Genomic DNA, 10925 nt, shown 5'->3' on the forward strand with positions numbered 1-10925 from the left:
TATTGTACAATGGTATAACAAATTTAAAGTATTTAAACTTTTCCTTAAAACCATGCTATCAATTGATCTGTATTTCAATGTTTGAATGGATCCTCTCTAGAGTGCTGGCAAGTCAGAACTTAGCTCTACTGCTAGAGAGAAAGCATGTGAACATTTCCTTAAAACTGAGCTGCAATATCATACTGTAAATGTAAAGCTTTCTTTCTTTTGAGGCATCCATGTTGTTGTACCAATGTTTATTTGTGTTCAAATACTCATTTGTAATTGTTATATAATATATTGTTAATGAGGGGCTGTAAAGAAATAAAGGCTTGTACAACTTTTACATTTTTAAAAGTATTTAGAGCTATTCATGTGTGATTTCTTACATATATTGTTGCAGTGATAATTCAAAACAATTATATTGGTAAGAGAATAAAAGATAAGACAAAACAGTTAATGCAAACTCAAGAAAGCAAGTTAAGTTGACAAAATTTAACTTTTTAAGTCGAAGGGGTTAAATCATATTTTTAAGATGTTTCCTCGATAATGATCTCTTATGGAGGTGTGAGCACCTCTGGTGACACATTAGAGAGAACCATCAATGTAAAGTATTGGGCAGTTTGAATGTGAAACTTCAAAGTGCACAATATTTCATTTAATCGTTCCTTTTGAATATAAACCAGTCAATGTCTCCCTGTGAAAAGAGACCCTACTTGAAGTTATTGTACTGTATCACACAAACAGACCAGCAGACAGTCAAAGAGAGACCATGAAAGTGAAATGATTGAATATACAGTGTACTTACTTTGCATAAAACTAAAGTGACATCTCATGCCCTTTTTGACGACATCATATATAGAAATACTTAAAGTGGTCATAAGGAAACATAACTAGGAAGACACTGATGTTGTAGGAAGAGTAACATTATGGGCATTCAGGTTAAAACGTGCTTATACTGTGAGTCTAATTATTGACCTTTCTGTTGTTGTTTGGAAGCTATAAATGAAAGGTGTGTCAGGTGACCTCCACATGTCTGAAGATAGAATTTGGTCACGGAGCGGAGGTCAAACTAACACCACAAACTGTAGTTCAAACTGTTTTCATATTGTAAAGGGGAGGATTTATGATAGGTATGCGGAGAGCATATCATTTCTAAAATACATCTAGAGCATTTGTCACCCATTTCATTCTGGACAAAGTCAACTATTTTTCTCTACATTTTGACTTTGCTAAGTGAATTTTGTTGGCATTTGTATGCATTGACATTTTCTCTATCAAATAAGTCTGTGTAATAATAAGATGACTGAATGTGATGACCACAACAGATGTTGATACTTGGGGAAGACAATAGTTTTTTCTGAAATCATACACTTATATTGGTAATGTATTGCTATTTCATATATCAGATATTACAGTATTACTGTCACGGTTTCGGCCGAGGCAGCTCCTCCTCCTTGTTCGGGCGGGTTTCGCCGGTCGTCGTCTCCGGAGTACTAGCTGCCACCGCTCCATGTTTCCTGTTTGATTAGTTTTGTCTGTTAGCCACACCTGTCTTGTGTTATGTCTCATTAAGCACCCTATTTAGTTTCCCTGTTGTTAGTGTAGTGTTGTGTGTAATTGTTTTGTGTCAGGTGTTTGTGCGTTACCCGTGTTTCGGTACGCCATTGCTATTTAGCTTCCTCCTCGGTTGAGGAGAGTTTTGCGCCCTGTGTTGTGCGCTCGTGTTTTGACGCCTGTGTGCGTCTTTTTGGCCTCTGGCTGTTTTGGATATTATTTTGCACTCTCCAGTAAAGTCTTGTTGGACTGTCAATCTGCCTCTGCGCCTGATTCCACACCACACCATTTCTAACAGCGTGACAGAATTACACACCTATATGGAATCAGCAGAAGCACACGTCGACAGCGTGGAGGAACGTCTCCTGGGACAAGAGCATCGCATAAATCGGATCGGGCACGCTTTGGATGGCGTCATGGATACACTTCGGCGATGGGAGATCAGCGGTGTTCCCATAGCCCCACCTGTCGCTCCTTCACCACCGGACAACCAGCCCACCCCTCTACCGGAACCCAGTGGAATTCGGCTCTCGCTCCCGAGGGCGTACGACGGCTCCGCTGCCGGGTGTCAGGGGTTCCTTTTGCAAGTGGAGCTTTACCTGGCCACCGTACACCCGGCGCCCTCGGGACACGAGAGCGTTTCCGCCCTCATCTCCTGTCTCACCGGCAAGGCGTTGGAGTGGGCCAACGCCGAATGGAGGGGAATAGACTCCGCCACAGTCACCTATGCGGAGTTCTCCCGCCGCTTCCGTGCGGTCTTTGACCATCCACCAGAGGGAAGAGCGGCGGGGGAACGTCTATTCCACCTCCGACAGGGGATGAGGAGCGTTCAAGAATTTGCGCTGGAGTTCCGGACACTAGCGGCTGATGCGGGGTGGAATGAGAAGGCCCTCATAGACCATTTTAGGTGTAGCCTTAGGGAGGACGTCCGCAGGGAGTTAGCTTGTAGGGACGCTACATTAACGTTCGACCAGCTTGTGGACATGGCTATTCGTCTGGACAACCTACTCACGACCCGCGGACGTCCCAGATGGGGGCCTCCCATTCCACCCTCCAGCGCCTCCGAGCAGAGTCCGATGGAGCTTGGAGGGGCTGGCGCTAGAGGGAGAAGAGGTAGGAACCCGAGGGGGGCAGTCTCCTGCACCAAGTGTGGCCGCGGAGGGCACACCGCGGCTAGGTGCTGGGGAGGGTCCTCTGAGGGGGGAGATGGCAGGCCATACAGTGGGGAGTCCTCCCAGGTGAGTAGGCGCCCTACTTACCCAGAGCTTTCTGTCGTCCACTTTACATTACCTGTTTGTTTTCCACAGGTTGCACCTCGTTCCCAGCATAAGGCGCTAGTCGATTCAGGCGCAGCTGGGAATTTTATAGATCGTAAATTCTGTGTTAAGTTAGGGATTCCCCTCCTTCCAGTCGATAAGCCTTTCCCCGTACATGCTTTAGATAGTCGTCCGTTAGGATCTGGGTGGATTGGGGAGCTTACAGCGCCACTTAGGATGATGACGCAGGGGGGTCATGAGGAGACGATTCAACTCTATCTGATTGACTCTCCTGCGTATCCGGTGGTACTGGGGCTTCCCTGGTTGACTACCCATGATCCTACTATTTCGTGGCGAGAGAAGGCTCTTAAAGGGTGGTCTGCTCAGTGTGAGGGGTTATGTCTGGGTGTTTCCGTAGGGGCGACCTCGGTGGAAAGTCCGAACCAGATGCCAGCACTGCACATTCCTCCTGAGTATGAGGATTTGGCACTCGTGTTTAGTAAGACCCGAGCGGCACGATTGCCACCTCATAGACAGGGGGATTGTGCGATAGACCTCCAGACAGGAGCCGCGCTTCCGCGGAGCCATGTGTATCCTTTGTCACAGGAGGAGAAAAGGGCAATGGAAACTTACATTGCCGAGTCTCTGAGACAGGGATACATACGGACCTCTACTTCTCCCGCGTCCTCGAGCTTCTTTTTTGTGAAGAAGAAGGATGGAGGTTTGCGTCCGTGTATTGACTACCGCGGTCTCAATCAGGTGACTGTTAAATATAGTTATCCACTTCCGCTGATTGGGACTATGACGGAGTCATTACACGGGGCACGGTTCTTCACAAAATTGGACCTCAGGAGCGCATATAATTTGGTGCGCATTAGGGAGGGTGATGAGTGGAACACAGCATTTAGTACTACCTCCGGCCATTACGAGTATCTCGTCATGCCATATGGGTTAATGAATGCTCCATCAGTCTTCCAATCGTTTGTAGATGAAATTTTCCGGGACATGCAGGCGCAGGGAGTGGTGGTGTACATCGATGATATTCTTGTGTACAGTCCTACTCGGGCCGAGCATGTAGCCCTGGTGCGCAGGGTATTGAGGAGACTGTTGGAGCATGACCTGTATGTCAAGGCTGAGAAATGTCTGTTCTTTCAGGAGTCAGTTTCCTTTTTGGGTTACCAGTTGTCTGCGTCAGGGGTGAGAATGGAGGTGGACCGAGTGTCCGCCGTGCGTAATTGGCAAACCCCAACGACGGTTAAAGAGGTGCAGCGGTTTTTGGGTTTTGCGAATTACTACCGGAGGTTTATCCGGGGTTTTGGACAGGTGGCAGCTCCCATTACGTCTCTTCTGAAGGGGGGTCCGGTGCACTTGCAGTGGTCGGCTGAGGCGGACAGGGCTTTTGGGAGACTGAAGGACCTGTTTACCTCGGCTCCGGTGTTGGCGCACCCGGATCCCACTTTACCTTTCCAAGTTGAGGTGGACGCGTCTGAGGCCGGTATCGGGGCCGTTCTATCTCAACGCTCGGGTACACCACCTAAGCTCCGCCCCTGTGCTTTTTATTCTAAGAAGCTCAGTCCGGCGGAGCGGAATTATGACGTAGGGGACAGGGAGCTGTTAGCCGTAGTACAGGCCCTAAAGGTGTGGAGGCATTGGCTTGAGGGGGCTCAGCACCCTTTCCTCATTCTGACCGATCACCGTAACCTGGAATACATTCGGGCAGCTAGGAGACTGAATCCTCGCCAGGCTCAATGGACTATGTTTCTCGCCCGGTTTGTGTTTAAGATCACTTACATCCCTGGGTCCCAGAACGGGAAGGCAGATGCTCTGTCCCGCCGGTATGACGCGGAGGAGAGGTGCGTGGAGTCCATTCCCATACTACCGGAGTCCTGTCTGGTGGCACCGGTGGTGTGGGAGGTCGATGCGGAGATCGAGCGGGCGTTACGTACCGACCCTAGTCCTCCACAGTGTCCGGTGGGTCGGACGTACGTCCCGCTCGAGGTCCGGGATCGGTTGATTTATTGGGCTCACACGTCTCCCTCCTCTGGACATCCGGGTATTGGTCGGACAGTGCACTGCCTTAGTACGAAGTACTGGTGGCCAACGTTAGCCAGGGATGTGAGGGTTTATGTCTCCTCCTGCTCAGTGTGTGCCCAGTGTAAGGCACCCAGACACTTGCCCAGGGATAAATTACAGCCCCTGCCCGTTCCACAACGACCCTGGTCTCACCTATCGGTGGATTTTGTTACCGATCTTCCCTCCTCACAGGGGAATACCACCATCCTGGTCGTTGTGGATCGGTTCTCTAAGGCCTGTCGTCTCCTTCCCATGCCGGGTCTTCCTACTGCCCTACAGACCGCTGAGGCTCTATTTACTCACGTCTTCCGGCATTACGGGGTACCCGAGGATATAGTGTCCGATCGAGGCCCCCAGTTTACCTCCAGAGTCTGGAGAGCATTTATGGAACGTTTGGGGGTCTCGGTGAGCCTTACCTCGGGTTACCACCCGGAAAGCAATGGGCAGGTCGAAAGAGTCAACCAGGATGTGGGTAGGTTTCTGAGGTCATATTGTCAGGGCCGGCCGGAGGAGTGGGCGAGATATGTGCCCTGGGCCGAGATGGCACAGAACTCTCTCCGCCACTCCTCCACCCAACTAACCCCTTTTCAGTGTGTATTAGGGTACCAGCCGGTTCTGGCACCGTGGCATGAGAGCCAGATCGAGGCCCCCGCTGTGGATGAGTGGGTAGGGCGCTCGGAGGAGACGTGGAACGCTGCTCACGTCCATCTGCAGCGTGCCATACGTCGACAGAAGACGAGCGCCGACCTACACCGCAGTGAGGGGCCAGTGTACGCACCTGGAGATCGAGTCTGGCTCTCAACCAGAAACCTACCCCTCCGCCTGCCCTGCCGGAAGCTGGGTCGGCGGTTTGTGGGGCCTTTTAAAGTCCTGAGGAGATTGAATGAGGTGTGTTACAGGTTAGAACTACCTATTGATTACAAGAATATTAACCCCTCATTCCATGTGTCTCTCCTCAGGCCGGTGGTAGCTGGTCCACTCCAGGACTTCGAGATTGAGGAGACTCCTCCGCCCCCGTTGGAGATCGAGGGGGCTCCGGCGTACACTGTTCGGACCATCCTGGATTCGAGACGCCGGATGGGGGGTCTCCAATATCTCGTGGAGTGGGAGGGGTACGGTCCGGAGGAGCGGTGCTGGGTGCCGAGGAGGGACATTCTGGATCCGTCCCTGATGACCGAATTCCATCGTGGTCATCCTACGCGCCCTGCTCCGCGTCCTCCTGGTCGTCCCCGAGGCCGGAGGCGGCGCGCGGCTGGAGCCGCGCGTCAAGGGGGGGTACTGTCATGGTTTCGGCCGAGGCAGCTCCTCCTCCTTGTTCGGGCGGGTTTCGCCGGTCGTCGTCTCCGGAGTACTAGCTGCCACCGCTCCATGTTTCCTGTTTGATTAGTTTTGTCTGTTAGCCACACCTGTCTTGTGTTATGTCTCATTAAGCACCCTATTTAGTTTCCCTGTTGTTAGTGTAGTGTTGTGTGTAATTGTTTTGTGTCAGGTGTTTGTGCGTTACCCGTGTTTCGGTACGCCATTGCTATTTAGCTTCCTCCTCGGTTGAGGAGAGTTTTGCGCCCTGTGTTGTGCGCTCGTGTTTTGACGCCTGTGTGCGTCTTTTTGGCCTCTGGCTGTTTTGGATATTATTTTGCACTCTCCAGTAAAGTCTTGTTGGACTGTCAATCTGCCTCTGCGCCTGATTCCACACCACACCATTTCTAACAGCGTGACAATTACTATTCCTCTTCCTGCTTCAGTGCTGCTGACACTTACAGATGGTCCAAAAATCCCTTGTTCTCATCAAACTACATGAAGGAAAATGTTAGTGAATGATAACTCACAATGTGTAATAAGTTATCACTTCTGTTTTTGCAAACAGGTACTTGTGGGTGGGCGTTCACACCAAGCAATGTGTGACATAATTAATTGTTCTCTCCCTGACTGTCACGGTTTCGGCCGAGGCTGCTCCTCTTCCTTGTTCGGGCGGACTTCGGCGGTCGTCGTCTCCGGAGTACTAGCTGCCACCGTTCGATGTTTTTTGTTCTTTTGGTTTTGTCTGTGCATAACACCTGTCCCTTATTTGTGTCTTGATTATTCTCCTTATTTAGTTGGTTTGTTTGGGGCAGGTGTTATGCGTGATTGTTATTGTCAGTTTGCCTCCGAGTAGTTCTCTCTCTCGTTTATTTAGTATTTTCGAGAGTTCGCACTGCGTGCGCCTTTTCTTGTTTTTCCGCACTGTGTGTTGTGCGTAATTGTTCGTGCCGCCCGGTTGGGTTGGCGACTCATTCCCGTGTTGGGATACATATATATACTAAAGTCCGTTGTAGAACCTCCTTGTCCCTGCGCTTGATTCCTGCACTACATCTACACTCAACACTCTGACAGAATCACGCATCATCATGGAATCAGCAGGAGCGACCGCGCCGACCGCCGATCTGGACGAACGGCTTCGTGGTCAGGAGGACCGTATGAACCAGGTGTGTCACGCCCTGGATAGGGTGATGACCACCCTACACCGATGGGAGACCAGCGGGGTGCCCACACCTCCAACCACCGACCCAGCTCCAGCGGTCAGCCCTCAGGGTACATCTCCGGAACCCAGTGGGATTCGGCTCTCGCTCCCGAGGGCGTACGACGGCTCCACCGCCGGGTGTCAAGGGTTCCTGCTGCAGGTGGAGCTCTACCTCGCCACCGTCCACCCGGCGCCCTCGGGACACGAGAGCGTCTCAGCCCTCATCTCCTGTCTCACCGGCAAGGCGTTGGAGTGGGCCAACGCCGAGTGGAGGAGAATGGACGCCGCAACCACGAACTATGCGGAGTTCTCCCGCCGCTTCCGTGCTGTATTCGACCATCCACCAGAGGGGAAGGCGGCGGGGGAGCGTCTGTTCTACCTCCGACAGGGGATGAGGAGCGCACAGGACTTTGCCTTGGAGTTCCGGACCCTAGCGGCTGACGCAGGGTGGAATGAGCGGGCCCATATCGACCATTTCCGCTGCAGCCTCCGGGAGGACGTCCAGCGAGAGTTGGCGTGCAGGGACACGTCGTTGACGTTCGACCAGCTGGTCGACATGGCCATCCGGCTGGATACCCTGCTCGCCACCCGTGGGCGTCCCGGAGGGGGGGGTCTGCCCATTCCACTCTCCAGCACCTCTGAGCCTAGCCCTATGGAGCTCGGAGGTGCTGGCGCTAGGGAACGCAGGAGGAGGAGCCCGAGGGGACCCGGCCCTTGCACCAACTGTGGTCGTGGAGGGCACACTGCGGCTAGGTGCTGGGGCGGGTCCTCCAGGGGAGGAGATGGCAGGTCTAGCATTGGGGGGTCCCCCCAGGTGAGTAGGCGCCCTGCTTACCCAGAGCTTTCTGTCGTGCACCTAACCTTGCCTGTTTGTTTCCCACAGGTTGCACCTCGTTCCCAGCATAAGGCGCTGGTAGATTCAGGCGCAGCTGGGAATTTTATAGATCGCCAGTTCTGTTTAGAGTTAGGGATTCCCCTCCTTCCTGTTGATAAGCCTTTCCCCGTCCATGCCCTAGATAGCCGTCCGTTAGGGTCTGGGTTGATTAGGGAGGTCACAGCACCACTTCAGATGATGGCGCAGGAGGGTCATGAGGAGAGAATTCAGCTTTATCTGATTGACTCTCCTGCGTATCCGGTGGTGCTGGGTCTTCCCTGGTTGATGACTCATGACCCTATTATTGGGTGGCGAGAGAAAGCTCTTAAAGGGTGGTCTGCTCAATGTGAGGGGCGGTGTCTGGGTGTTTCCATAGGGGCGACCTCGGTGGAGAGTCCGAATCTAATGCCAGCACTGCAGATTCCCCCCGAGTATGAGGATTTGGCACTGGCGTTCAGTAAGACTAGGGCTGCGCAGCTGCCGCCTCATAGACGGGGGGATTGTGCGATAGATCTCCAGTCAGGCGCAGCTCTCCCGCGGAGCCATGTGTATCCCTTGTCTCAAGAGGAGAAAAAATCGATGGAGACGTACATCTCTGAGTCTCTTAGACAGGGGTACATACGGCCCTCCGTTTCACCCGTTTCCTCAAGTTTCTTTTTTGTGAAGAAGAAGGATGGAGGTCTGCGGCCGTGTATTGATTACCGCGGTCTCAATCAGATCACAGTGAAGTACAGCTATCCACTTCCTCTGATTGCGACTATGACGGAGTCACTGCACGGCGCGCGGTTCTTTACAAAATTGGATCTTAGGAGCGCATATAACTTGGTGCGCATCCGTAAGGGCGATGAATGGAAGACAGCGTTTAGCACGACTTCCGGGCACTACGAGTATCTAGTCATGCCATATGGGTTGATGAATGCTCCCTCAGTCTTCCAATCCTTCGTTGATGAGATTTTCCGGGACATGCAGGGACAGGGAGTGGTTGTGTACATCGACGACATTCTGGTGTATAGTCCTACCCGTGCTGAGCATGTAGCCCTGGTGCGCCGAGTATTGCGGAGGCTGTTGGAGCATGACCTATATGTCAAGGCAGAGAAATGTCTGTTTTTTCAGAAGTCGGTCTCCTTTCTGGGTTACCAGTTATCTGCGTCAGGGGTGAAGATGGAGGTAGACCGGGTGTCAGCTGTGCGTAATTGGCAAACCCCAACCACTGTGAAGGAGGTGCAACGGTTCTTGGGTTTTGCGAATTACTACCGGAGGTTTATCCGGGGTTTTGGACAGGTGGCAGCTCCCATAACGTCTCTGTTAAAGGGGGGTCCGGTGCGCTTGCGGTGGTCAGCTGAGGCGGACAGGGCATTTGGGAGACTGAAGGACCTGTTTACCTCGGCGCCGGTGTTGGCGCATCCGGATCCCTCTTTACCGTTCCAAGTAGAGGTGGACGCGTCAGAGGCCGGAATAGGGGCCGTTCTTTCCCAGCGTTCTGGTACTCCACCTAAACTCCGTCCCTGTGCGTTCTACTCTAAGAAGCTCAGTCCGGCGGAGCGGAATTATGACGTAGGGGACAGGGAGCTGTTAGCCGTGGTACAGGCCCTAAAGGTGTGGCGGCATTGGCTCGAGGGGGCTCAACACCCTTTCCTCATTCAAACTGACCATCGTAACCTGGAGTACATCCGGGCAGCTAGGAGACTGAATCCTCGCCAGGCTCGGTGGACTATGTTCCTGGCCCGGTTTGTGTTTAAGATCACATACATCCCTGGGTCCCAGAACGGGAAGGCAGATGCTCTGTCCCGGCGGTATGACGCGGAGGAGAGGTCAGTTGAGTCCACGCCCATACTACCGGAGTCGTGTCTGGTTGCTCCGGTGGTGTGGGAGGTTGATGGTGAGATCGAGCGGGCGTTACGCACCGACCCGAGTCCTCCTCAGTGTCCTGTGGGTCGGACGTACGTTCCGCTCGAGATACGCGATCGCCTCATTTGTTGGGCTCACACGTCTCCCTCCTCTGGTCATCCGGGTATCGGCCGGACAGTGCACTGCCTTAGCACGAAGTACTGGTGGCCAACGTTAGCTAGGGATGTGAGGATTTATGTTTCCTCCTGTTCGGTGTGTGCCCAGTGTAAGGCGCCCAGACATTTGCCCAGGGGTAAGTTACAACCCCTGCCTATTCCACAACGACCCTGGTCCCACCTCTCGGTGGATTTTGTTACCGACCTTCCCCCCTCACAGGGAAACACTACCATCCTGGTCGTTGTGGATAGGTTCTCGAAGGCCTGTCGTCTCCTTCCCATGCCGGGTCTACCCACTGCCCTGCAGACCGCGGAGGCTCTGTTCACCCATGTCTTCCGGCATTACGGGGTACCCGAGGATATAGTGTCTGACCGAGGCCCCCAGTTCACCTCGAGAGTGTGGAGGGCATTTATGGAACGGTTGGGGGTGTCGGTAAGCCTTACCTCGGGTTACCACCCGGAAAGTAATGGGCAGGTTGAACGTGTCAACCAGGATGTGGGTAGGTTTCTGAGGTCATACTGTCAGGGCCGGCCGGAGGAGTGGGCGAGATATGTGCCCTGGGCGGAGATGGCACAGAACTCTCTTCGCCACTCCTCCACCCAACTAACCCCGTTTCAGTGTGTGTTGGGGTACCAGCCGGTGCTGGCACCATGGCATGAGAGCCAGATCGAGGCCCCCGCTGTGG

The sequence above is a fragment of the Coregonus lavaretus genome, assembly GCF_964263955.1.
Source record: "Coregonus lavaretus genome assembly, chromosome: 24".
Lineage (NCBI taxonomy): Eukaryota > Metazoa > Chordata > Actinopteri > Salmoniformes > Salmonidae > Coregonus > Coregonus lavaretus.